At 72.1% G+C, this 25701-nt stretch overlaps 10 non-coding genes across 10 annotated transcripts; all 10 read left to right on the top strand.

Annotated features, from left to right (window-relative positions):
- Positions 1-83: 83 nt before the first annotated feature.
- On the top strand, positions 84-177 carry LOC146406634 (small nucleolar RNA SNORD116). Its single transcript, XR_014833703.1, has one exon. It is a non-coding gene; the product is annotated as a small nucleolar RNA SNORD116 (small nucleolar RNA).
- Positions 178-2793: 2616 nt separating this feature from the next.
- LOC146406633 (small nucleolar RNA SNORD116) lies at positions 2794-2887 on the top strand. The gene has a single exon (XR_014833702.1). It is a non-coding gene; the product is annotated as a small nucleolar RNA SNORD116 (small nucleolar RNA).
- A 2616-nt stretch (positions 2888-5503) lies between these two features.
- On the top strand, positions 5504-5597 carry LOC146406632 (small nucleolar RNA SNORD116). The gene has a single exon (XR_014833701.1). It is a non-coding gene; the product is annotated as a small nucleolar RNA SNORD116 (small nucleolar RNA).
- Positions 5598-8211: 2614 nt separating this feature from the next.
- On the top strand, positions 8212-8305 carry LOC146406631 (small nucleolar RNA SNORD116). Its single transcript, XR_014833699.1, has one exon. It is a non-coding gene; the product is annotated as a small nucleolar RNA SNORD116 (small nucleolar RNA).
- Positions 8306-10919: 2614 nt separating this feature from the next.
- LOC146406630 (small nucleolar RNA SNORD116) lies at positions 10920-11013 on the top strand. Its single transcript, XR_014833681.1, has one exon. It is a non-coding gene; the product is annotated as a small nucleolar RNA SNORD116 (small nucleolar RNA).
- Positions 11014-13628: 2615 nt separating this feature from the next.
- Positions 13629-13722, top strand: LOC146406629 (small nucleolar RNA SNORD116). The gene has a single exon (XR_014833676.1). It is a non-coding gene; the product is annotated as a small nucleolar RNA SNORD116 (small nucleolar RNA).
- Positions 13723-16337: 2615 nt separating this feature from the next.
- On the top strand, positions 16338-16431 carry LOC146406628 (small nucleolar RNA SNORD116). Its single transcript, XR_014833674.1, has one exon. It is a non-coding gene; the product is annotated as a small nucleolar RNA SNORD116 (small nucleolar RNA).
- Positions 16432-19047: 2616 nt separating this feature from the next.
- LOC146406627 (small nucleolar RNA SNORD116) lies at positions 19048-19141 on the top strand. The gene has a single exon (XR_014833664.1). It is a non-coding gene; the product is annotated as a small nucleolar RNA SNORD116 (small nucleolar RNA).
- Positions 19142-21756: 2615 nt separating this feature from the next.
- LOC146406626 (small nucleolar RNA SNORD116) lies at positions 21757-21850 on the top strand. Its single transcript, XR_014833663.1, has one exon. It is a non-coding gene; the product is annotated as a small nucleolar RNA SNORD116 (small nucleolar RNA).
- Positions 21851-24466: 2616 nt separating this feature from the next.
- On the top strand, positions 24467-24560 carry LOC146406625 (small nucleolar RNA SNORD116). The gene has a single exon (XR_014833662.1). It is a non-coding gene; the product is annotated as a small nucleolar RNA SNORD116 (small nucleolar RNA).
- Positions 24561-25701: the final 1141 nt, after the last annotated feature.

The raw sequence follows: 25701 nt of genomic DNA, 5'->3' as shown, positions 1-25701 counted from the left end.
GGGCCGCGGCCAGGAGGGAGCTGGCTGGCCGTCCCGGCGGTGGGGGCTGTGGCGGTGGCTGTCCCGCGGGTGTGCCCGTGCTCGGATCGATGATGACACCCACAAACGCATTCCTTGGAAAATCTGAACAAAATGAGTGAGAACTCACTACCGTCTCCTCATCGCAAACTGAGGTCCGGCACGTGGCTCCCACAGGGGACGTCGGGGGAGGGTCCCGTTGCCTTGGCTCCCTTGGGTGCGTGCAGCCCTGGGGCGCAGGTGGGGGCAGGCAGGCCTCCGGTGGCCGCGGAGGGCCATGGGGAGAGGAGCCTTGGGGCTGGCCTCCTCGAGGGCAGCCCCGGGGCCCCGGGGCCCCGGTGCCCGGCGGGAAAGCCTTGGGAGTGGCAGGCCCAGTGTGGGGTGGGCTGCCTGCGGTGTGTGTGAGCGCCGCTGGGCTCTCAGGCCTGCGGCTGCCTCCGTGAGGCCTCCGCGGGGTCCTGCCCGCGGTGTCGGGCGCAGAGGCTGTCTGTAGGTTGCGGGTGAGCAGCGGGGGCCTTGGCCTCGGCGGGACTGCCGACCCAGGTTCTGGTGGGGAGAGAGGAGGCCGGCCGGGGGGCCTTGCCGAGATGGCCGTTTGGGCGGGGTCGGACGCCTTGGCCTGGGCCTTCACGGGGTCGGCGGGGCTGCCAGTGCCTTTCCCTCGCAGAGTCCTTGGTGGTCATCGAGAACCCTGGAGCCCCTGCGGCATTTCCCAGAGACGTGGAGGCGGTGGGGCGCCAGGTGGCCCTGGGCGGTGCCGAGTCGGCCGCGGACTGGGGTCGAGAGAAGTGCAGGAGGGCCAGAGGTCCTGGGCCAGTGTGCGCAGAGCACCGTGAGGGGGAGTGTTGGGTGCCCGGGGCGGCAGTGCCTTCAGGGCGGCCTGGGCTATGATGTGGGATATCCTCAGAGATTTGGGCGGCGCGTGGAAGGCAGGACGGAGGGGTCCCGGGCACGTGAATGGGAGCTGGGTGCCTGTGCCCTGGCCGGTCATGGGTGCCGGCGGGGCAGAGAAGTGTGAGCCCGCGGCCAGCTCCCGGGGCCGCTAAGGTGTCCACACACGGGGCTGGGCATTGAGGCCGTGCGGCGCCCCTGGCCTGGCTGAGGCCGTGTTCCCGGGGAGGGAGGACAGGGAGTTGCGCAGTGGGAGGCAGTGTGAGGTTGATACCCAGCAGAGCTAGCCACGCCTGCGGACTGGAGCCCAGCCGAGCTGGTGCCGGGCGGGAGCTGGTGGCAAGGAGGGAGTCTGCTGTGGAGGAAAGGGGGCAGGTGGCGGCGGAAGGGGCGTGAGTTTCGGTGCGAGGGTCCCGCTGGGCCCAGGGTCTAGTGCGTCTCCCGTGGAGATGCTGGTGCTGGAGTTAGGGAGGCCTGGGTGTGCATGGGTGTGGCACGCAAAGTAGAGGGTCCCATGGGGCCCGGCGGGCCTTCCGGTGCTGGCGGCGGGGCTGTGGCGTGTGCCTTGCGTGGGGCCCGAGCGCCCAACTGGTGGCAGGCTCCGGGCGCCCGGCGGCAGGCGGTCTGTGCGGGTTGCGTTGTGTCCGGTGGACAGGCGGCAGCCGTGGGGCGGGGTTTGGGGCAGGCAGGCCTCCGGTGTCCCCAGGGTGCCCCGGGGAGACCTGCCTGAGGGACCCAGGTCCCGCGCGCCAGGGGGCCTTGTGTGGCGGGCCTGGAGGGTGAAGGGCGAGCGACCCGAGCCCACAGCCTGGCGGCAGGGGACGCCCCTGGCCATTGGCGGTCAGGGCGAGGTGCGGCCCTGCGGGGTCTCGCCCAGGCTCCAGGGCCCTTGGGGTCCCGGAGGGTCCAGCAGAAGGGTCTGTGTTTTGCCCGGGGTCCTGAGAGCGTGCTGGGGATAGCAGGGGTGGAGTGCAGGTGTGCCCATGGGCGCCCCGGGTCCAGGGCCCGCGGAGCCGCTCTCGGGGCGGAGACGTTGCCCCCAGGGGCACGTCAGCGGTCCTGAGGTGAGGCTCCTGCAGAGCACTCTGGGCCGCGTGTGTCTCTCCCTGCGTGGGCAGGCAGTGTCGGTGGCCGGAGCGAGGGTGTTTTCCCATCGGGGTGAGAGGGAGAGCCCCAGGGTGGGCCTGGGGGCGGAATCGGACTCGGGGTTGGGGTGGACTCTTCTGAAGCTGGGAGGGGTGCGGGTGGGCAGGGCCTTAGGGAGCCTGAGGGAGGCGCGGTTCCTGGGGGAAGGGTGTGGCGAGGCGGCGGCAGCCCGCGTGGCGCTGTGGCGCCCCAGCGAAGGGGCAGTGCTGGCCACTCGTGTGGCCCTTTGGCTGCTGGCACCCAGTGAGAGGGGGGAGGCCAGGGACAGGTGGCAGCCAGGCTGCCCACAGGCCCTGGGCGGTGGGGGGCCCGGCCCCTGTGCCTTGGGCAGCCGGGCCCCTTGCTGAGGCGTGCTTGCGCGTGTCCGTTGTCGCCCTCACCCAGCTGCTGCGGCGGAGAAACGGAGGCCAGCGCGGGGAGCGGAAGCCGGAGCCTGTCGGGAGCGACCCCGGGAAGGCCAGTCCCTCCTGCCGGAGGGAGGCGTGTTGGCGTGCGGCCGGTGGCGGGATCGATGGCCACCTGGTAGGCGATGGTAAGCGGCAGTGGCCTGCGCCAAGGTAGCCCCCGGGGGGCGGTGTGTGGCGCCCGGACCCGCACCCTCTGCTCCCGGGGGTGGAGCTGACCTGCTTGCCCGCGGATGGGCTCGGGAGCCTGCGGGCCGCGGCCAGGAGGGAGCTGGCTGGCCGTCCCGGCGGTGGGGGCTGTGGCGGTGGCTGTCCCGCGGGTGTGCCCGTGCTCGGATCGATGATGACACCCACAAACGCATTCCTTGGAAAATCTGAACAAAATGAGTGAGAACTCACTACCGTCTCCTCATCGCAAACTGAGGTCCGGCACGTGGCTCCCACAGGGGCCGTCGGGGGAGGGTCCCGTTGCCTTGGCTCCCTTGGGTGCGTGCAGCCCTGGGGCGCAGGTGGGGGCAGGCAGGCCTCCGGTGGCCGCGGAGGGCCATGGGGAGAGGAGCCTTGGGGCTGGCCTCCTCGAGGGCAGCCCCGGGGCCCCGGGGCCCCGGTGCCCGGCGGGAAAGCCTTGGGAGTGGCAGGCCCAGTGTGGGGTGGGCTGCCTGCGGTGTGTGTGAGCGCCGCTGGGCTCTCAGGCCTGCGGCTGCCTCCGTGAGGCCTCCGCGGGGTCCTGCCCGCGGTGTCGGGCGCAGAGGCTGTCTGTAGGTTGCGGGTGAGCAGCGGGGGCCTTGGCCTCGGCGGGACTGCCGACCCAGGTTCTGGTGGGGAGAGAGGAGGCCGGCCGGGGGGCCTTGCCGAGATGGCCGTTTGGGCGGGGTCGGACGCCTTGGCCTGGGCCTTCACGGGGTCGGCGGGGCTGCCAGTGCCTTTCCCTCGCAGAGTCCTTGGTGGTCATCGAGAACCCTGGAGCCCCTGCGGCATTTCCCAGAGACGTGGAGGCGGTGGGGCGCCAGGTGGCCCTGGGCGGTGCCGAGTCGGCCGCGGACTGGGGTCGAGAGAAGTGCAGGAGGGCCAGAGGTCCTGGGCCAGTGTGCGCAGAGCACCGTGAGGGGGAGTGTTGGGTGCCCGGGGCGGCAGTGCCTTCAGGGCGGCCTGGGCTATGATGTGGGATATCCTCAGAGATTTGGGCGGCGCGTGGAAGGCAGGACGGAGGGGTCCCGGGCACGTGAATGGGAGCTGGGTGCCTGTGCCCTGGCCGGTCATGGGTGCCGGCGGGGCAGAGAAGTGTGAGCCCGCGGCCAGCTCCCGGGGCCGCTAAGGTGTCCACACACGGGGCTGGGCATTGAGGCCGTGCGGCGCCCCTAGCCTGGCTGAGGCCGTGTTCCCGGGGAGGGAGGACAGGGAGTTGCGCAGTGGGAGGCAGTGTGAGGTTGATACCCAGCAGAGCTAGCCACGCCTGCGGACTGGAGCCCAGCTGAGCTGGTGCCGGGCGGGAGCTGGTGGCAAGGAGGGAGTCTGCTGTGGAGGAAAGGGGGCAGGTGGCGGCGGAAGGGGCGTGAGTTTCGGTGCGAGGGTCCCGCTGGGCCCAGGGTCTAGTGCGTCTCCCGTGGAGATGCTGGTGCTGGAGTTAGGGAGGCCTGGGTGTGCATGGGTGTGGCACGCAAAGTAGAGGGTCCCATGGGGCCCGGCGGGCCTTCCGGTGCTGGCGGCGGGGCTGTGGCGTGTGCCTTGCGTGGGGCCCGAGCGCCCAACTGGTGGCAGGCTCCGGGCGCCCGGCGGCAGGCGGTCTGTGCGGGTTGCGTTGTGTCCGGTGGACAGGCGGCAGCCGTGGGGCGGGGTTTGGGGCAGGCAGGCCTCCGGTGTCCCCAGGGTGCCCCGGGGAGACCTGCCTGAGGGACCCAGGTCCCGCGCGCCAGGGGGCCTTGTGTGGCGGGCCTGGAGGGTGAAGGGCGAGCGACCCGAGCCCACAGCCTGGCGGCAGGGGACGCCCCTGGCCATTGGCGGTCAGGGCGAGGTGCGGCCCTGCGGGGTCTCGCACAGGCTCCAGGGCCCTTGGGGTCCCGGAGGGTCCAGCAGAAGGGTCTGTGTTTTGCCCGGGGTCCTGAGAGCGTGCTGGGGATAGCAGGGGTGGAGTGCAGGTGTGCCCATGGGCGCCCCGGGTCCAGGGCCCGCGGAGCCGCTCTCGGGGCGGAGACGTTGCCCCCAGGGGCACGTCAGCGGTCCTGAGGTGAGGCTCCTGCAGAGCACTCTGGGCCGCGTGTGTCTCTCCCTGCGTGGGCAGGCAGTGTCGGTGGCCGGAGCGAGGGTGTTTTCCCATCGGGGTGAGAGGGAGAGCCCCAGGGTGGGCCTGGGGGCGGAATCGGACTCGGGGTTGGGGTGGACTCTTCTGAAGCTGGGAGGGGTGCGGGTGGGCAGGGCCTTAGGGAGCCTGAGGGAGGCGCGGTTCCTGGGGGAAGGGTGTGGCGAGGCGGCGGCAGCCCGCGTGGCGCTGTGGCGCCCCAGCGAAGGGGCAGTGCTGGCCACTCGTGTGGCCCTTTGGCTGCTGGCACCCAGTGAGAGGGGGGAGGCCAGGGACAGGTGGCAGCCAGGCTGCCCACAGGCCCTGGGCGGTGGGGGGCCCGGCCCCTGTGCCTTGGGCAGCCGGGCCCCTTGCTGAGGCGTGCTTGCGCGTGTCCGTTGTCGCCCTCACCCAGCTGCTGCGGCGGAGAAACGGAGGCCAGCGCGGGGAGCGGAAGCCGGAGCCTGTCGGGAGCGACCCCGGGAAGGCCAGTCCCTCCTGCCGGAGGGAGGCGTGTTGGCGTGCGGCCGGTGGCGGGATCGATGGCCACCTGGTAGGCGATGGTAAGCGGCAGTGGCCTGCGCCAAGGTAGCCCCCGGGGGGCGGTGTGTGGCGCCCGGACCCGCACCCTCTGCTCCCGGGGGTGGAGCTGACCTGCTTGCCCGCGGATGGGCTCGGGAGCCTGCGGGCCGCGGCCAGGAGGGAGCTGGCTGGCCGTCCCGGCGGTGGGGGCTGTGGCGGTGGCTGTCCCGCGGGTGTGCCCGTGCTCGGATCGATGATGACACCCACAAACGCATTCCTTGGAAAATCTGAACAAAATGAGTGAGAACTCACTACCGTCTCCTCATCGCAAACTGAGGTCCGGCACGTGGCTCCCACAGGGGCCGTCGGGGGAGGGTCCCGTTGCCTTGGCTCCCTTGGGTGCGTGCAGCCCTGGGGCGCAGGTGGGGGCAGGCAGGCCTCCGGTGGCCGCGGAGGGCCATGGGGAGAGGAGCCTTGGGGCTGGCCTCCTCGAGGGCAGCCCCGGGGCCCCGGGGCCCGGTGCCCGGCGGGAAAGCCTTGGGAGTGGCAGGCCCAGTGTGGGGTGGGCTGCCTGCGGTGTGTGTGAGCGCCGCTGGGCTCTCAGGCCTGCGGCTGCCTCCGTGAGGCCTCCGCGGGGTCCTGCCCGCGGTGTCGGGCGCAGAGGCTGTCTGTAGGTTGCGGGTGAGCAGCGGGGGCCTTGGCCTCGGCGGGACTGCCGACCCAGGTTCTGGTGGGGAGAGAGGAGGCCGGCCGGGGGGCCTTGCCGAGATGGCCGTTTGGGCGGGGTCGGACGCCTTGGCCTGGGCCTTCACGGGGTCGGCGGGGCTGCCAGTGCCTTTCCCTCGCAGAGTCCTTGGTGGTCATCGAGAACCCTGGAGCCCCTGCGGCATTTCCCAGAGACGTGGAGGCGGTGGGGCGCCAGGTGGCCCTGGGCGGTGCCGAGTCGGCCGCGTACTGGGGTCGAGAGAAGTGCAGGAGGGCCAGAGGTCCTGGGCCAGTGTGCGCAGAGCACCGTGAGGGGGAGTGTTGGGTGCCCGGGGCGGCAGTGCCTTCAGGGCGGCCTGGGCTATGATGTGGGATATCCTCAGAGATTTGGGCGGCGCGTGGAAGGCAGGACGGAGGGGTCCCGGGCACGTGAATGGGAGCTGGGTGCCTGTGCCCTGGCCGGTCATGGGTGCCGGCGGGGCAGAGAAGTGTGAGCCCGCGGCCAGCTCCCGGGGCCGCTAAGGTGTCCACACACGGGGCTGGGCATTGAGGCCGTGCGGCGCCCCTGGCCTGGCTGAGGCCGTGTTCCCGGGGAGGGAGGACAGGGAGTTGCGCAGTGGGAGGCAGTGTGAGGTTGATACCCAGCAGAGCTAGCCACGCCTGCGGACTGGAGCCCAGCCGAGTTGGTGCCGGGCGGGAGCTGGTGGCAAGGAGGGAGTCTGCTGTGGAGGAAAGGGGGCAGGTGGCGGCGGAAGGGGCGTGAGTTTCGGTGCGAGGGTCCCGCTGGGCCCAGGGTCTAGTGCGTCTCCCGTGGAGATGCTGGTGCTGGAGTTAGGGAGGCCTGGGTGTGCATGGGTGTGGCACGCAAAGTAGAGGGTCCCATGGGGCCCGGCGGGCCTTCCGGTGCTGGCGGCGGGGCTGTGGCGTGTGCCTTGCGTGGGGCCCGAGCGCCCAACTGGTGGCAGGCTCCGGGCGCCCGGCGGCAGGCGGTCTGTGCGGGTTGCGTTGTGTCCGGTGGACAGGCGGCAGCCGTGGGGCGGGGTTTGGGGCAGGCAGGCCTCCGGTGTCCCCAGGGTGCCCCGGGGAGACCTGCCTGAGGGACCCAGGTCCCGCGCGCCAGGGGGCCTTGTGTGGCGGGCCTGGAGGGTGAAGGGCGAGCGACCCGAGCCCACAGCCTGGCGGCAGGGGACGCCCCTGGCCATTGGCGGTCAGGGCGAGGTGCGGCCCTGCGGGGTCTCGCCCAGGCTCCAGGGCCCTTGGGGTCCCGGAGGGTCCAGCAGAAGGGTCTGTGTTTTGCCCGGGGTCCTGAGAGCGTGCTGGGGATAGCAGGGGTGGAGTGCAGGTGTGCCCATGGGCGCCCCGGGTCCAGGGCCCGCGGAGCCGCTCTCGGGGCGGAGACGTTGCCCCCAGGGGCACGTCAGCGGTCCTGAGGTGAGGCTCCTGCAGAGCACTCTGGGCCGCGTGTGTCTCTCCCTGCGTGGGCAGGCAGTGTCGGTGGCCGGAGCGAGGGTGTTTTCCCATCGGGGTGAGAGGGAGAGCCCCAGGGTGGGCCTGGGGGCGGAATCGGACTCGGGGTTGGGGTGGACTCTTCTGAAGCTGGGAGGGGTGCGGGTGGGCAGGGCCTTAGGGAGCCTGAGGGAGGCGCGGTTCCTGGGGGAAGGGTGTGGCGAGGCGGCGGCAGCCCGCGTGGCGCTGTGGCGCCCCAGCGAAGGGGCAGTGCTGGCCACTCGTGTGGCCCTTTGGCTGCTGGCACCCAGTGAGAGGGGGGAGGCCAGGGACAGGTGGCAGCCAGGCTGCCCACAGGCCCTGGGCGGTGGGGGGCCCGGCCCCTGTGCCTTGGGCAGCCGGGCCCCTTGCTGAGGCGTGCTTGCGCGTGTCCGTTGTCGCCCTCACCCAGCTGCTGCGGCGGAGAAACGGAGGCCAGCGCGGGGAGCGGAAGCCGGAGCCTGTCGGGAGCGACCCCGGGAAGGCCAGTCCCTCCTGCCGGAGGGAGGCGTGTTGGCGTGCGGCCGGTGGCGGGATCGATGGCCACCTGGTAGGCGATGGTAAGCGGCAGTGGCCTGCGCCAAGGTAGCCCCCGGGGGGCGGTGTGTGGCGCCCGGACCCGCACCCTGAGTCCCGGGGGTGGAGCTGTCCTGCTTGCCCGCGGTTGGGCTCGGGAGCCTGCGGGCCGCGGCCAGGAGGGAGCTGGCTGGCCGTCCCCGCGGTGGGGGTTGTGGCGGTGGCTGTCCCGCGGGTGTGCCCGTGCTCGGATCGATGATGACACCCACAAACGCATTCCTTGGAAAATCTGAACAAAATGAGTGAGAACTCACTACCGTCTCCTCATCGCAAACTGAGGTCCGGCACGTGGCTCCCACAGGGGCCGTCGGGGGAGGGTCCCGTTGCCTTGGCTCCCTTGGGTGCGTGCAGCCCTGGGGCGCAGGTGGGGGCAGGCAGGCCTCCGGTGGCCGCGGAGGGCCATGGGGAGAGGAGCCTTGGGGCTGGCCTCCTCGAGGGCAGCCCCGGGGCCCCGGGGCCCGGTGCCCGGCGGGAAAGCCTTGGGAGTGGCAGGCCCAGTGTGGGGTGGGCTGCCTGCGGTGTGTGTGAGCGCCGCTGGGCTCTCAGGCCTGCGGCTGCCTCCGTGAGGCCTCCGCGGGGTCCTGCCCGCGGTGTCGGGCGCAGAGGCTGTCTGTAGGTTGCGGGTGAGCAGCGGGGGCCTTGGCCTCGGCGGGACTGCCGACCCAGGTTCTGGTGGGGAGAGAGGAGGCCGGCCGGGGGGCCTTGCCGAGATGGCCGTTTGGGCGGGGTCGGACGCCTTGGCCTGGGCCTTCACGGGGTCGGCGGGGCTGCCAGTGCCTTTCCCTCGCAGAGTCCTTGGTGGTCATCGAGAACCCTGGAGCCCCTGCGGCATTTCCCAGAGACGTGGAGGCGGTGGGGCGCCAGGTGGCCCTGGGCGGTGCCGAGTCGGCCGCGGACTGGGGTCGAGAGAAGTGCAGGAGGGCCAGAGGTCCTGGGCCAGTGTGCGCAGAGCACCGTGAGGGGGAGTGTTGGGTGCCCGGGGCGGCAGTGCCTTCAGGGCGGCCTGGGCTATGATGTGGGATATCCTCAGAGATTTGGGCGGCGCGTGGAAGGCAGGACGGAGGGGTCCCGGGCACGTGAATGGGAGCTGGGTGCCTGTGCCCTGGCCGGTCATGGGTGCCGGCGGGGCAGAGAAGTGTGAGCCCGCGGCCAGCTCCCGGGGCCGCTAAGGTGTCCACACACGGGGCTGGGCATTGAGGCCGTGCGGCGCCCCTAGCCTGGCTGAGGCCGTGTTCCCGGGGAGGGAGGACAGGGAGTTGCGCAGTGGGAGGCAGTGTGAGGTTGATACCCAGCAGAGCTAGCCACGCCTGCGGACTGGAGCCCAGCTGAGCTGGTGCCGGGCGGGAGCTGGTGGCAAGGAGGGAGTCTGCTGTGGAGGAAAGGGGGCAGGTGGCGGCGGAAGGGGCGTGAGTTTCGGTGCGAGGGTCCCGCTGGGCCCAGGGTCTAGTGCGTCTCCCGTGGAGATGCTGGTGCTGGAGTTAGGGAGGCCTGGGTGTGCATGGGTGTGGCACGCAAAGTAGAGGGTCCCATGGGGCCCGGCGGGCCTTCCGGTGCTGGCGGCGGGGCTGTGGCGTGTGCCTTGCGTGGGGCCCGAGCGCCCAACTGGTGGCAGGCTCCGGGCGCCCGGCGGCAGGCGGTCTGTGCGGGTTGCGTTGTGTCCGGTGGACAGGCGGCAGCCGTGGGGCGGGGTTTGGGGCAGGCAGGCCTCCGGTGTCCCCAGGGTGCCCCGGGGAGACCTGCCTGAGGGACCCAGGTCCCGCGCGCCAGGGGGCCTTGTGTGGCGGGCCTGGAGGGTGAAGGGCGAGCGACCCGAGCCCACAGCCTGGCGGCAGGGGACGCCCCTGGCCATTGGCGGTCAGGGCGAGGTGCGGCCCTGCGGGGTCTCGCCCAGGCTCCAGGGCCCTTGGGGTCCCGGAGGGTCCAGCAGAAGGGTCTGTGTTTTGCCCGGGGTCCTGAGAGCGTGCTGGGGATAGCAGGGGTGGAGTGCAGGTGTGCCCATGGGCGCCCCGGGTCCAGGGCCCGCGGAGCCGCTCTCGGGGCGGAGACGTTGCCCCCAGGGGCACGTCAGCGGTCCTGAGGTGAGGCTCCTGCAGAGCACTCTGGGCCGCGTGTGTCTCTCCCTGCGTGGGCAGGCAGTGTCGGTGGCCGGAGCGAGGGTGTTTTCCCATCGGGGTGAGAGGGAGAGCCCCAGGGTGGGCCTGGGGGCGGAATCGGACTCGGGGTTGGGGTGGACTCTTCTGAAGCTGGGAGGGGTGCGGGTGGGCAGGGCCTTAGGGAGCCTGAGGGAGGCGCGGTTCCTGGGGGAAGGGTGTGGCGAGGCGGCGGCAGCCCGCGTGGCGCTGTGGCGCCCCAGCGAAGGGGCAGTGCTGGCCACTCGTGTGGCCCTTTGGCTGCTGGCACCCAGTGAGAGGGGGGAGGCCAGGGACAGGTGGCAGCCAGGCTGCCCACAGGCCCTGGGCGGTGGGGGGCCCGGCCCCTGTGCCTTGGGCAGCCGGGCCCCTTGCTGAGGCGTGCTTGCGCGTGTCCGTTGTCGCCCTCACCCAGCTGCTGCGGCGGAGAAACGGAGGCCAGCGCGGGGAGCGGAAGCCGGAGCCTGTCGGGAGCGACCCCGGGAAGGCCAGTCCCTCCTGCCGGAGGGAGGCGTGTTGGCGTGCGGCCGGTGGCGGGATCGATGGCCACCTGGTAGGCGATGGTAAGCGGCAGTGGCCTGCGCCAAGGTAGCCCCCGGGGGGCGGTGTGTGGCGCCCGGACCCGCACCCTGAGTCCCGGGGGTGGAGCTGTCCTGCTTGCCCGCGGTTGGGCTCGGGAGCCTGCGGGCCGCGGCCAGGAGGGAGCTGGCTGGCCGTCCCCGCGGTGGGGGTTGTGGCGGTGGCTGTCCCGCGGGTGTGCCCGTGCTCGGATCGATGATGACACCCACAAACGCATTCCTTGGAAAATCTGAACAAAATGAGTGAGAACTCACTACCGTCTCCTCATCGCAAACTGAGGTCCGGCACGTGGCTCCCACAGGGGACGTCGGGGGAGGGTCCCGTTGCCTTGGCTCCCTTGGGTGCGTGCAGCCCTGGGGCGCAGGTGGGGGCAGGCAGGCCTCCGGTGGCCGCGGAGGGCCATGGGGAGAGGAGCCTTGGGGCTGGCCTCCTCGAGGGCAGCCCCGGGGCCCCGGGGCCCCGGTGCCCGGCGGGAAAGCCTTGGGAGTGGCAGGCCCAGTGTGGGGTGGGCTGCCTGCGGTGTGTGTGAGCGCCGCTGGGCTCTCAGGCCTGCGGCTGCCTCCGTGAGGCCTCCGCGGGGTCCTGCCCGCGGTGTCGGGCGCAGAGGCTGTCTGTAGGTTGCGGGTGAGCAGCGGGGGCCTTGGCCTCGGCGGGACTGCCGACCCAGGTTCTGGTGGGGAGAGAGGAGGCCGGCCGGGGGGCCTTGCCGAGATGGCCGTTTGGGCGGGGTCGGACGCCTTGGCCTGGGCCTTCACGGGGTCGGCGGGGCTGCCAGTGCCTTTCCCTCGCAGAGTCCTTGGTGGTCATCGAGAACCCTGGAGCCCCTGCGGCATTTCCCAGAGACGTGGAGGCGGTGGGGCGCCAGGTGGCCCTGGGCGGTGCCGAGTCGGCCGCGGACTGGGGTCGAGAGAAGTGCAGGAGGGCCAGAGGTCCTGGGCCAGTGTGCGCAGAGCACCGTGAGGGGGAGTGTTGGGTGCCCGGGGCGGCAGTGCCTTCAGGGCGGCCTGGGCTATGATGTGGGATATCCTCAGAGATTTGGGCGGCGCGTGGAAGGCAGGACGGAGGGGTCCCGGGCACGTGAATGGGAGCTGGGTGCCTGTGCCCTGGCCGGTCATGGGTGCCGGCGGGGCAGAGAAGTGTGAGCCCGCGGCCAGCTCCCGGGGCCGCTAAGGTGTCCACACACGGGGCTGGGCATTGAGGCCGTGCGGCGCCCCTGGCCTGGCTGAGGCCGTGTTCCCGGGGAGGGAGGACAGGGAGTTGCGCAGTGGGAGGCAGTGTGAGGTTGATACCCAGCAGAGCTAGCCACGCCTGCGGACTGGAGCCCAGCCGAGTTGGTGCCGGGCGGGAGCTGGTGGCAAGGAGGGAGTCTGCTGTGGAGGAAAGGGGGCAGGTGGCGGCGGAAGGGGCGTGAGTTTCGGTGCGAGGGTCCCGCTGGGCCCAGGGTCTAGTGCGTCTCCCGTGGAGATGCTGGTGCTGGAGTTAGGGAGGCCTGGGTGTGCATGGGTGTGGCACGCAAAGTAGAGGGTCCCATGGGGCCCGGCGGGCCTTCCGGTGCTGGCGGCGGGGCTGTGGCGTGTGCCTTGCGTGGGGCCCGAGCGCCCAACTGGTGGCAGGCTCCGGGCGCCCGGCGGCAGGCGGTCTGTGCGGGTTGCGTTGTGTCCGGTGGACAGGCGGCAGCCGTGGGGCGGGGTTTGGGGCAGGCAGGCCTCCGGTGTCCCCAGGGTGCCCCGGGGAGACCTGCCTGAGGGACCCAGGTCCCGCGCGCCAGGGGGCCTTGTGTGGCGGGCCTGGAGGGTGAAGGGCGAGCGACCCGAGCCCACAGCCTGGCGGCAGGGGACGCCCCTGGCCATTGGCGGTCAGGGCGAGGTGCGGCCCTGCGGGGTCTCGCCCAGGCTCCAGGGCCCTTGGGGTCCCGGAGGGTCCAGCAGAAGGGTCTGTGTTTTGCCCGGGGTCCTGAGAGCGTGCTGGGGATAGCAGGGGTGGAGTGCAGGTGTGCCCATGGGCGCCCCGGGTCCAGGGCCCGCGGAGCCGCTCTCGGGGCGGAGACGTTGCCCCCAGGGGCACGTCAGCGGTCCTGAGGTGAGGCTCCTGCAGAGCACTCTGGGCCGCGTGTGTCTCTCCCTGCGTGGGCAGGCAGTGTCGGTGGCCGGAGCGAGGGTGTTTTCCCATCGGGGTGAGAGGGAGAGCCCCAGGGTGGGCCTGGGGGCGGAATCGGACTCGGGGTTGGGGTGGACTCTTCTGAAGCTGGGAGGGGTGCGGGTGGGCAGGGCCTTAGGGAGCCTGAGGGAGGCGCGGTTCCTGGGGGAAGGGTGTGGCGAGGCGGCGGCAGCCCGCGTGGCGCTGTGGCGCCCCAGCGAAGGGGCAGTGCTGGCCACTCGTGTGGCCCTTTGGCTGCTGGCACCCAGTGAGAGGGGGGAGGCCAGGGACAGGTGGCAGCCAGGCTGCCCACAGGCCCTGGGCGGTGGGGGGCCCGGCCCCTGTGCCTTGGGCAGCCGGGCCCCTTGCTGAGGCGTGCTTGCGCGTGTCCGTTGTCGCCCTCACCCAGCTGCTGCGGCGGAGAAACGGAGGCCAGCGCGGGGAGCGGAAGCCGGAGCCTGTCGGGAGCGACCCCGGGAAGGCCAGTCCCTCCTGCCGGAGGGAGGCGTGTTGGCGTGCGGCCGGTGGCGGGATCGATGGCCACCTGGTAGGCGATGGTAAGCGGCAGTGGCCTGCGCCAAGGTAGCCCCCGGGGGGCGGTGTGTGGCGCCCGGACCCGCACCCTGAGTCCCGGGGGTGGAGCTGTCCTGCTTGCCCGCGGTTGGGCTCGGGAGCCTGCGGGCCGCGGCCAGGAGGGAGCTGGCTGGCCGTCCCCGCGGTGGGGGTTGTGGCGGTGGCTGTCCCGCGGGTGTGCCCGTGCTCGGATCGATGATGACACCCACAAACGCATTCCTTGGAAAATCTGAACAAAATGAGTGAGAACTCACTACCGTCTCCTCATCGCAAACTGAGGTCCGGCACGTGGCTCCCACAGGGGCCGTCGGGGGAGGGTCCCGTTGCCTTGGCTCCCTTGGGTGCGTGCAGCCCTGGGGCGCAGGTGGGGGCAGGCAGGCCTCCGGTGGCCGCGGAGGGCCATGGGGAGAGGAGCCTTGGGGCTGGCCTCCTCGAGGGCAGCCCCGGGGCCCCGGGGCCCGGTGCCCGGCGGGAAAGCCTTGGGAGTGGCAGGCCCAGTGTGGGGTGGGCTGCCTGCGGTGTGTGTGAGCGCCGCTGGGCTCTCAGGCCTGCGGCTGCCTCCGTGAGGCCTCCGCGGGGTCCTGCCCGCGGTGTCGGGCGCAGAGGCTGTCTGTAGGTTGCGGGTGAGCAGCGGGGGCCTTGGCCTCGGCGGGACTGCCGACCCAGGTTCTGGTGGGGAGAGAGGAGGCCGGCCGGGGGGCCTTGCCGAGATGGCCGTTTGGGCGGGGTCGGACGCCTTGGCCTGGGCCTTCACGGGGTCGGCGGGGCTGCCAGTGCCTTTCCCTCGCAGAGTCCTTGGTGGTCATCGAGAACCCTGGAGCCCCTGCGGCATTTCCCAGAGACGTGGAGGCGGTGGGGCGCCAGGTGGCCCTGGGCGGTGCCGAGTCGGCCGCGTACTGGGGTCGAGAGAAGTGCAGGAGGGCCAGAGGTCCTGGGCCAGTGTGCGCAGAGCACCGTGAGGGGGAGTGTTGGGTGCCCGGGGCGGCAGTGCCTTCAGGGCGGCCTGGGCTATGATGTGGGATATCCTCAGAGATTTGGGCGGCGCGTGGAAGGCAGGACGGAGGGGTCCCGGGCACGTGAATGGGAGCTGGGTGCCTGTGCCCTGGCCGGTCATGGGTGCCGGCGGGGCAGAGAAGTGTGAGCCCGCGGCCAGCTCCCGGGGCCGCTAAGGTGTCCACACACGGGGCTGGGCATTGAGGCCGTGCGGCGCCTCTGCCCTGGCTGAGGCCGTGTTCCCGGGGAGGGAGGACAGGGAGTTGCGCAGTGGGAGGCAGTGTGAGGTTGATACCCAGCAGAGCTAGCCACGCCTGCGGACTGGAGCCCAGCCGAGTTGGTGCCGGGCGGGAGCTGGTGGCAAGGAGGGAGTCTGCTGTGGAGGAAAGGGGGCAGGTGGCGGCGGAAGGGGCGTGAGTTTCGGTGCGAGGGTCCCGCTGGGCCCAGGGTCTAGTGCGTCTCCCGTGGAGATGCTGGTGCTGGAGTTAGGGAGGCCTGGGTGTGCATGGGTGTGGCACGCAAAGGAGAGGGTCCCATGGGGCCCGGCGGGCCTTCCGGTGCTGGCGGCGGGGCTGTGGCGTGTGCCTTGCGTGGGGCCCGAGCGCCCAACTGGTGGCAGGCTCCGGGCGCCCGGCGGCAGGCGGTCTGTGCGGGTTGCGTTGTGTCCGGTGGACAGGCGGCAGCCGTGGGGCGGGGTTTGGGGCAGGCAGGCCTCCGGTGTCCCCAGGGTGCCCCGGGGAGACCTGCCTGAGGGACCCAGGTCCCGCGCGCCAGGGGGCCTTGTGTGGCGGGCCTGGAGGGTGAAGGGCGAGCGACCCGAGCCCACAGCCTGGCGGCAGGGGACGCCCCTGGCCATTGGCGGTCAGGGCGAGGTGCGGCCCTGCGGGGTCTCGCACAGGCTCCAGGGCCCTTGGGGTCCCGGAGGGTCCAGCAGAAGGGTCTGTGTTTTGCCCGGGGTCCTGAGAGCGTGCTGGGGATAGCAGGGGTGGAGTGCAGGTGTGCCCATGGGCGCCCCGGGTCCAGGGCCCGCGGAGCCGCTCTCGGGGCGGAGACGTTGCCCCCAGGGGCACGTCAGCGGTCCTGAGGTGAGGCTCCTGCAGAGCACTCTGGGCCGCGTGTGTCTCTCCCTGCGTGGGCAGGCAGTGTCGGTGGCCGGAGCGAGGGTGTTTTCCCATCGGGGTGAGAGGGAGAGCCCCAGGGTGGGCCTGGGGGCGGAATCGGACTCGGGGTTGGGGTGGACTCTTCTGAAGCTGGGAGGGGTGCGGGTGGGCAGGGCCTTAGGGAGCCTGAGGGAGGCGCGGTTCCTGGGGGAAGGGTGTGGCGAGGCGGCGGCAGCCCGCGTGGCGCTGTGGCGCCCCAGCGAAGGGGCAGTGCTGGCCACTCGTGTGGCCCTTTGGCTGCTGGCACCCAGTGAGAGGGGGGAGGCCAGGGACAGGTGGCAGCCAGGCTGCCCACAGGCCCTGGGCGGTGGGGGGCCCGGCCCCTGTGCCTTGGGCAGCCGGGCCCCTTGCTGAGGCGTGCTTGCGCGTGTCCGTTGTCGCCCTCACCCAGCTGCTGCGGCGGAGAAACGGAGGCCAGCGCGGGGAGCGGAAGCCGGAGCCTGTCGGGAGCGACCCCGGGAAGGCCAGTCCCTCCTGCCGGAGGGAGGCGTGTTGGCGTGCGGCCGGTGGCGGGATCGATGGCCACCTGGTAGGCGATGGTAAGCGGCAGTGGCCTGCGCCAAGGTAGCCCCCGGGGGGCGGTGTGTGGCGCCCGGACCCGCACCCTCTGCTCCCGGGGGTGGAGCTGACCTGCTTGCCCGCGGATGGGCTCGGGAGCCTGCGGGCCGCGGCCAGGAGGGAGCTGGCTGGCCGTCCCGGCGGTGGGGGCTGTGGCGGTGGCTGTCCCGCGGGTGTGCCCGTGCTCGGATCGATGATGACACCCACAAACGCATTCCTTGGAAAATCTGAACAAAATGAGTGAGAACTCACTACCGTCTCCTCATCGCAAACTGAGGTCCGGCACGTGGCTCCCACAGGGGACGTCGGGGGAGGGTCCCGTTGCCTTGGCTCCCTTGGGTGCGTGCAGCCCTGGGGCGCAGGTGGGGGCAGGCAGGCCTCCGGTGGCCGCGGAGGGCCATGGGGAGAGGAGCCTTGGGGCTGGCCTCCTCGAGGGCAGCCCCGGGGCCCCGGGGCCCCGGTGCCCGGCGGGAAAGCCTTGGGAGTGGCAGGCCCAGTGTGGGGTGGGCTGCCTGCGGTGTGTGTGAGCGCCGCTGGGCTCTCAGGCCTGCGGCTGCCTCCGTGAGGCCTCCGCGGGGTCCTGCCCGCGGTGTCGGGCGCAGAGGCTGTCTGTAGGTTGCGGGTGAGCAGCGGGGGCCTTGGCCTCGGCGGGACTGCCGACCCAGGTTCTGGTGGGGAGAGAGGAGGCCGGCCGGGGGGCCTTGCCGAGATGGCCGTTTGGGCGGGGTCGGACGCCTTGGCCTGGGCCTTCACGGGGTCGGCGGGGCTGCCAGTGCCTTTCCCTCGCAGAGTCCTTGGTGGTCATCGAGAACCCTGGAGCCCCTGCGGCATTTCCCAGAGACGTGGAGGCGGTGGGGCGCCAGGTGGCCCTGGGCGGTGCCGAGTCGGCCGCGGACTGGGGTCGAGAGAAGTGCAGGAGGGCCAGAGGTCCTGGGCCAGTGTGCGCAGAGCACCGTGAGGGGGAGTGTTGGGTGCCCGGGGCGGCAGTGCCTTCAGGGCGGCCTGGGCTATGATGTGGGATATCCTCAGAGATTTGGGCGGCGCGTGGAAGGCAGGACGGAGGGGTCCCGGGCACGTGAATGGGAGCTGGGTGCCTGTGCCCTGGCCGGTCATGGGTGCCGGCGGGGCAGAGAAGTGTGAGCCCGCGGCCAGCTCCCGGGGCCGCTAAGGTGTCCACACACGGGGCTGGGCATTGAGGCCGTGCGGCGCCCCTGGCCTGGCTGAGGCCGTGTTCCCGGGGAGGGAGGACAGGGAGTTGCGCAGTGGGAGGCAGTGTGAGGTTGATACCCAGCAGAGCTAGCCACGCCTGCGGACTGGAGCCCAGCCGAGCTGGTGCCGGGCGGGAGCTGGTGGCAAGGAGGGAGTCTGCTGTGGAGGAAAGGGGGCAGGTGGCGGCGGAAGGGGCGTGAGTTTCGGTGCGAGGGTCCCGCTGGGCCCAGGGTCTAGTGCGTCTCCCGTGGAGATGCTGGTGCTGGAGTTAGGGAGGCCTGGGTGTGCATGGGTGTGGCACGCAAAGTAGAGGGTCCCATGGGGCCCGGCGGGCCTTCCGGTGCTGGCGGCGGGGCTGTGGCGTGTGCCTTGCGTGGGGCCCGAGCGCCCAACTGGTGGCAGGCTCCGGGCGCCCGGCGGCAGGCGGTCTGTGCGGGTTGCGTTGTGTCCGGTGGACAGGCGGCAGCCGTGGGGCGGGGTTTGGGGCAGGCAGGCCTCCGGTGTCCCCAGGGTGCCCCGGGGAGACCTGCCTGAGGGACCCAGGTCCCGCGCGCCAGGGGGCCTTGTGTGGCGGGCCTGGAGGGTGAAGGGCGAGCGACCCGAGCCCACAGCCTGGCGGCAGGGGACGCCCCTGGCCATTGGCGGTCAGGGCGAGGTGCGGCCCTGCGGGGTCTCGCACAGGCTCCAGGGCCCTTGGGGTCCCGGAGGGTCCAGCAGAAGGGTCTGTGTTTTGCCCGGGGTCCTGAGAGCGTGCTGGGGATAGCAGGGGTGGAGTGCAGGTGTGCCCATGGGCGCCCCGGGTCCAGGGCCCGCGGAGCCGCTCTCGGGGCGGAGACGTTGCCCCCAGGGGCACGTCAGCGGTCCTGAGGTGAGGCTCCTGCAGAGCACTCTGGGCCGCGTGTGTCTCTCCCTGCGTGGGCAGGCAGTGTCGGTGGCCGGAGCGAGGGTGTTTTCCCATCGGGGTGAGAGGGAGAGCCCCAGGGTGGGCCTGGGGGCGGAATCGGACTCGGGGTTGGGGTGGACTCTTCTGAAGCTGGGAGGGGTGCGGGTGGGCAGGGCCTTAGGGAGCCTGAGGGAGGCGCGGTTCCTGGGGGAAGGGTGTGGCGAGGCGGCGGCAGCCCGCGTGGCGCTGTGGCGCCCCAGCGAAGGGGCAGTGCTGGCCACTCGTGTGGCCCTTTGGCTGCTGGCACCCAGTGAGAGGGGGGAGGCCAGGGACAGGTGGCAGCCAGGCTGCCCACAGGCCCTGGGCGGTGGGGGGCCCGGCCCCTGTGCCTTGGGCAGCCGGGCCCCTTGCTGAGGCGTGCTTGCGCGTGTCCGTTGTCGCCCTCACCCAGCTGCTGCGGCGGAGAAACGGAGGCCAGCGCGGGGAGCGGAAGCCGGAGCCTGTCGGGAGCGACCCCGGGAAGGCCAGTCCCTCCTGCCGGAGGGAGGCGTGTTGGCGTGCGGCCGGTGGCGGGATCGATGGCCACCTGGTAGGCGATGGTAAGCGGCAGTGGCCTGCGCCAAGGTAGCCCCCGGGGGGCGGTGTGTGGCGCCCGGACCCGCACCCTCTGCTCCCGGGGGTGGAGCTGACCTGCTTGCCCGCGGATGGGCTCGGGAGCCTGCGGGCCGCGGCCAGGAGGGAGCTGGCTGGCCGTCCCGGCGGTGGGGGCTGTGGCGGTGGCTGTCCCGCGGGTGTGCCCGTGCTCGGATCGATGATGACACCCACAAACGCATTCCTTGGAAAATCTGAACAAAATGAGTGAGAACTCACTACCGTCTCCTCATCGCAAACTGAGGTCCGGCACGTGGCTCCCACAGGGGCCGTCGGGGGAGGGTCCCGTTGCCTTGGCTCCCTTGGGTGCGTGCAGCCCTGGGGCGCAGGTGGGGGCAGGCAGGCCTCCGGTGGTCGCGGAGGGCCATGGGGAGAGGAGCCTTGGGGCTGGCCTCCTCGAGGGCAGCCCCGGGGCCCCGGGGCCCGGTGCCCGGCGGGAAAGCCTTGGGAGTGGCAGGCCCAGTGTGGGGTGGGCTGCCTGCGGTGTGTGTGAGCGCCGCTGGGCTCTCAGGCCTGCGGCTTCCTCCGTGAGGCCTCCGCGGGGTCCTGCCCGCGGTGTCGGGCGCAGAGGCTGTCTGTAGGTTGCGGGTGAGCAGCGGGGGCCTTGGCCTCGGCGGGACTGCCGACCCAGGTTCTGGTGGGGAGAGAGGAGGCCGGCCGGGGGGCCTTGCCGAGATGGCCGTTTGGGCGGGGTCGGACGCCTTGGCCTGGGCCTTCACGGGGTCGGCGGGGCTGCCAGTGCCTTTCCCTCGCAGAGTCCTTGGTGGTCATCGAGAACCCTGGAGCCCCTGCGGCATTTCCCAGAGACGTGGAGGCGGTGGGGCGCCAGGTGGCCCTGGGCGGTGCCGAGTCGGCCGCGTACTGGGGTCGAGAGAAGTGCAGGAGGGCCAGAGGTCCTGGGCCAGTGTGCGCAGAGCACCGTGAGGGGGAGTGTTGGGTGCCCGGGGCGGCAGTGCCTTCAGGGCGGCCTGGGCTATGATGTGGGATATCCTCAGAGATTTGGGCGGCGCGTGGAAGGCAGGACGGAGGGGTCCCGGGCACGTGAATGGGAGCTGGGTGCCTGTGCCCTGGCCGGTCATGGGTGCCGGCGGGGCAGAGAAGTGTGAGCCCGCGGCCAGCTCCCGGGGCCGCTAAGGTGTCCACACACGGGGCTGGGCATTGAGGCCGTGCGGCGCCTCTGCCCTGGCTGAGGCCGTGTTCCCGGGGAGGGAGGACAGGGAGTTGCGCAGTGGGAGGCAGTGTGAGGTTGATACCCAGCAGAGCTAGCCACGCCTGCGGACTGGAGCCCAGCCGAGTTGGTGCCGGGCGGGAGCTGGTGGCAAGGAGGGAGTCTGCTGTGGAGGAAAGGGGGCAGGTGGCGGCGGAAGGGGCGTGAGTTTCGGTGCGAGGGTCCCGCTGGGCCCAGGGTCTAGTGCGTCTCCCGTGGAGATGCTGGTGCTGGAGTTAGGGAGGCCTGGGTGTGCATGGGTGTGGCACGCAAAGGAGAGGGTCCCATGGGGCCCGGCGGGCCTTCCGGTGCTGGCGGCGGGGCTGTGGCGTGTGCCTTGCGTGGGGCCCGAGCGCCCAACTGGTGGCAGGCTCCGGGCGCCCGGCGGCAGGCGGTCTGTGCGGGTTGCGTTGTGTCCGGTGGACAGGCGGCAGCCGTGGGGCGGGGTTTGGGGCAGGCAGGCCTCCGGTGTCCCCAGGGTGCCCCGGGGAGACCTGCCTGAGGGACCCAGGTCCCGCGCGCCAGGGGGCCTTGTGTGGCGGGCCTGGAGGGTGAAGGGCGAGCGACCCGAGCCCACAGCCTGGCGGCAGGGGACGCCCCTGGCCATTGGCGGTCAGGGCGAGGTGCGGCCCTGCGGGGTCTCGCACAGGCTCCAGGGCCCTTGGGGTCCCGGAGGGTCCAGCAGAAGGGTCTGTGTTTTGCCCGGGGTCCTGAGAGCGTGCTGGGGATAGCAGGGGTGGAGTGCAGGTGTGCCCATGGGCGCCCCGGGTCCAGGGCCCGCGGAGCCGCTCTCGGGGCGGAGACGTTGCCCCCAGGGGCACGTCAGCGGTCCTGAGGTGAGGCTCCTGCAGAGCACTCTGGGCCGCGTGTGTCTCTCCCTGCGTGGGCAGGCAGTGTCGGTGGCCGGAGCGAGGGTGTTTTCCCATCGGGGTGAGAGGGAGAGCCCCAGGGTGGGCCTGGGGGCGGAATCGGACTCGGGGTTGGGGTGGACTCTTCTGAAGCTGGGAGGGGTGCGGGTGGGCAGGGCCTTAGGGAGCCTGAGGGAGGCGCGGTTCCTGGGGGAAGGGTGTGGCGAGGCGGCGGCAGCCCGCGTGGCGCTGTGGCGCCCCAGCGAAGGGGCAGTGCTGGCCACTCGTGTGGCCCTTTGGCTGCTGGCACCCAGTGAGAGGGGGGAGGCCAGGGACAGGTGGCAGCCAGGCTGCCCACAGGCCCTGGGCGGTGGGGGGCCCGGCCCCTGTGCCTTGGGCAGCCGGGCCCCTTGCTGAGGCGTGCTTGCGCGTGTCCGTTGTCGCCCTCACCCAGCTGCTGCGGCGGAGAAACGGAGGCCAGCGCGGGGAGCGGAAGCCGGAGCCTGTCGGGAGCGACCCCGGGAAGGCCAGTCCCTCCTGCCGGAGGGAGGCGTGTTGGCGTGCGGCCGGTGGCGGGATCGATGGCCACCTGGTAGGCGATGGTAAGCGGCAGTGGCCTGCGCCAAGGTAGCCCCCGGGGGGCGGTGTGTGGCGCCCGGACCCGCACCCTCTGCTCCCGGGGGTGGAGCTGACCTGCTTGCCCGCGGATGGGCTCGGGAGCCTGCGGGCCGCGGCCAGGAGGGAGCTGGCTGGCCGTCCCGGCGGTGGGGGCTGTGGCGGTGGCTGTCCCGCGGGTGTGCCCGTGCTCGGATCGATGATGACACCCACAAACGCATTCCTTGGAAAATCTGAACAAAATGAGTGAGAACTCACTACCGTCTCCTCATCGCAAACTGAGGTCCGGCACGTGGCTCCCACAGGGGACGTCGGGGGAGGGTCCCGTTGCCTTGGCTCCCTTGGGTGCGTGCAGCCCTGGGGCGCAGGTGGGGGCAGGCAGGCCTCCGGTGGCCGCGGAGGGCCATGGGGAGAGGAGCCTTGGGGCTGGCCTCCTCGAGGGCAGCCCCGGGGCCCCGGGGCCCCGGTGCCCGGCGGGAAAGCCTTGGGAGTGGCAGGCCCAGTGTGGGGTGGGCTGCCTGCGGTGTGTGTGAGCGCCGCTGGGCTCTCAGGCCTGCGGCTGCCTCCGTGAGGCCTCCGCGGGGTCCTGCCCGCGGTGTCGGGCGCAGAGGCTGTCTGTAGGTTGCGGGTGAGCAGCGGGGGCCTTGGCCTCGGCGGGACTGCCGACCCAGGTTCTGGTGGGGAGAGAGGAGGCCGGCCGGGGGGCCTTGCCGAGATGGCCGTTTGGGCGGGGTCGGACGCCTTGGCCTGGGCCTTCACGGGGTCGGCGGGGCTGCCAGTGCCTTTCCCTCGCAGAGTCCTTGGTGGTCATCGAGAACCCTGGAGCCCCTGCGGCATTTCCCAGAGACGTGGAGGCGGTGGGGCGCCAGGTGGCCCTGGGCGGTGCCGAGTCGGCCGCGGACTGGGGTCGAGAGAAGTGCAGGAGGGCCAGAGGTCCTGGGCCAGTGTGCGCAGAGCACCGTGAGGGGGAGTGTTGGGTGCCCGGGGCGGCAGTGCCTTCAGGGCGGCCTGGGCTATGATGTGGGATATCCTCAGAGATTTGGGCGGCGCGTGGAAGGCAGGACGGAGGGGTCCCGGGCACGTGAATGGGAGCTGGGTGCCTGTGCCCTGGCCGGTCATGGGTGCCGGCGGGGCAGAGAAGTGTGAGCCCGCGGCCAGCTCCCGGGGCCGCTAAGGTGTCCACACACGGGGCTGGGCATTGAGGCCGTGCGGCGCCCCTGCCCTGGCTGAGGCCGTGTTCCCGGGGAGGGAGGACAGGGAGTTGCGCAGTGGGAGGCAGTGTGAGGTTGATACCCAGCAGAGCTAGCCACGCCTGCGGACTGGAGCCCAGCCGAGCTGGTGCCGGGCGGGAGCTGGTGGCAAGGAGGGAGTCTGCTGTGGAGGAAAGGGGGCAGGTGGCGGCGGAAGGGGCGTGAGTTTCGGTGCGAGGGTCCCGCTGGGCCCAGGGTCTAGTGCGTCTCCCGTGGAGATGCTGGTGCTGGAGTTAGGGAGGCCTGGGTGTGCATGGGTGTGGCACGCAAAGTAGAGGGTCCCATGGGGCCCGGCGGGCCTTCCGGTGCTGGCGGCGGGGCTGTGGCGTGTGCCTTGCGTGGGGCCCGAGCGCCCAACTGGTGGCAGGCTCCGGGCGCCCGGCGGCAGGCGGTCTGTGCGGGTTGCGTTGTGTCCGGTGGACAGGCGGCAGCCGTGGGGCGGGGTTTGGGGCAGGCAGGCCTCCGGTGTCCCCAGGGTGCCCCGGGGAGACCTGCCTGAGGGACCCAGGTCCCGCGCGCCAGGGGGCCTTGTGTGGCGGGCCTGGAGGGTGAAGGGCGAGCGACCCGAGCCCACAGCCTGGCGGCAGGGGACGCCCCTGGCCATTGGCGGTCAGGGCGAGGTGCGGCCCTGCGGGGTCTCGCACAGGCTCCAGGGCCCTTGGGGTCCCGGAGGGTCCAGCAGAAGGGTCTGTGTTTTGCCCGGGGTCCTGAGAGCGTGCTGGGGATAGCAGGGGTGGAGTGCAGGTGTGCCCATGGGCGCCCCGGGTCCAGGGCCCGCGGAGCCGCTCTCGGGGCGGAGACGTTGCCCCCAGGGGCACGTCAGCGGTCCTGAGGTGAGGCTCCTGCAGAGCACTCTGGGCCGCGTGTGTCTCTCCCTGCGTGGGCAGGCAGTGTCGGTGGCCGGAGCGAGGGTGTTTTCCCATCGGGGTGAGAGGGAGAGCCCCAGGGTGGGCCTGGGGGCGGAATCGGACTCGGGGTTGGGGTGGACTCTTCTGAAGCTGGGAGGGGTGCGGGTGGGCAGGGCCTTAGGGAGCCTGAGGGAGGCGCGGTTCCTGGGGGAAGGGTGTGGCGAGGCGGCGGCAGCCCGCGTGGCGCTGTGGCGCCCCAGCGAAGGGGCAGTGCTGGCCACTCGTGTGGCCCTTTGGCTGCTGGCACCCAGTGAGAGGGGGGAGGCCAGGGACAGGTGGCAGCCAGGCTGCCCACAGGCCCTGGGCGGTGGGGGGCCCGGCCCCTGTGCCTTGGGCAGCCGGGCCCCTTGCTGAGGCGTGCTTGCGCGTGTCCGTTGTCGCCCTCACCCAGCTGCTGCGGCGGAGAAACGGAGGCCAGCGCGGGGAGCGGAAGCCGGAGCCTGTCGGGAGCGACCCCGGGAAGGCCAGTCCCTCCTGCCGGAGGGAGGCGTGTTGGCGTGCGGCCGGTGGCGGGATCGATGGCCACCTGGTAGGCGATGGTAAGCGGCAGTGGCCTGCGCCAAGGTAGCCCCCGGGGGGCGGTGTGTGGCGCCCGGACCCGCACCCTGAGCTCCCGGGGGTGGAGCTGTCCTGCTTGCCCGCGGTTGGGCTCGGGAGCCTGCGGGCCGCGGCCAGGAGGGAGCTGGCTGGCCGTCCCCGCGGTGGGGGTTGTGGCGGTGGCTGTCCCGCGGGTGTGCCCGTGCTCGGATCGATGATGACACCCACAAACGCATTCCTTGGAAAATCTGAACAAAATGAGTGAGAACTCACTACCGTCTCCTCATCGCAAACTGAGGTCCGGCACGTGGCTCCCACAGGGGACGTCGGGGGAGGGTCCCGTTGCCTTGGCTCCCTTGGGTGCGTGCAGCCCTGGGGCGCAGGTGGGGGCAGGCAGGCCTCCGGTGGCCGCGGAGGGCCATGGGGAGAGGAGCCTTGGGGCTGGCCTCCTCGAGGGCAGCCCCGGGGCCCCGGGGCCCCGGTGCCCGGCGGGAAAGCCTTGGGAGTGGCAGGCCCAGTGTGGGGTGGGCTGCCTGCGGTGTGTGTGAGCGCCGCTGGGCTCTCAGGCCTGCGGCTGCCTCCGTGAGGCCTCCGCGGGGTCCTGCCCGCGGTGTCGGGCGCAGAGGCTGTCTGTAGGTTGCGGGTGAGCAGCGGGGGCCTTGGCCTCGGCGGGACTGCCGACCCAGGTTCTGGTGGGGAGAGAGGAGGCCGGCCGGGGGGCCTTGCCGAGATGGCCGTTTGGGCGGGGTCGGACGCCTTGGCCTGGGCCTTCACGGGGTCGGCGGGGCTGCCAGTGCCTTTCCCTCGCAGAGTCCTTGGTGGTCATCGAGAACCCTGGAGCCCCTGCGGCATTTCCCAGAGACGTGGAGGCGGTGGGGCGCCAGGTGGCCCTGGGCGGTGCCGAGTCGGCCGCGGACTGGGGTCGAGAGAAGTGCAGGAGGGCCAGAGGTCCTGGGCCAGTGTGCGCAGAGCACCGTGAGGGGGAGTGTTGGGTGCCCGGGGCGGCAGTGCCTTCAGGGCGGCCTGGGCTATGATGTGGGATATCCTCAGAGATTTGGGCGGCGCGTGGAAGGCAGGACGGAGGGGTCCCGGGCACGTGAATGGGAGCTGGGTGCCTGTGCCCTGGCCGGTCATGGGTGCCGGCGGGGCAGAGAAGTGTGAGCCCGCGGCCAGCTCCCGGGGCCGCTAAGGTGTCCACACACGGGGCTGGGCATTGAGGCCGTGCGGCGCCCCTGGCCTGGCTGAGGCCGTGTTCCCGGGGAGGGAGGACAGGGAGTTGCGCAGTGGGAGGCAGTGTGAGGTTGATACCCAGCAGAGCTAGCCACGCCTGCGGACTGGAGCCCAGCCGAGCTGGTGCCGGGCGGGAGCTGGTGGCAAGGAGGGAGTCTGCTGTGGAGGAAAGGGGGCAGGTGGCGGCGGAAGGGGCGTGAGTTTCGGTGCGAG

Source organism: Sus scrofa, chromosome 1 (genome assembly GCF_054392235.1).
Source record: "Sus scrofa isolate SSC_HxYL_T2T_F1_AM1 chromosome 1, Sscrofa_HxYL_maternal_Yorkshire_Landrace_v2.0, whole genome shotgun sequence".
Lineage (NCBI taxonomy): Eukaryota > Metazoa > Chordata > Mammalia > Artiodactyla > Suidae > Sus > Sus scrofa.
This window is presented reverse-complemented; position numbering and strand designations above follow the sequence as displayed.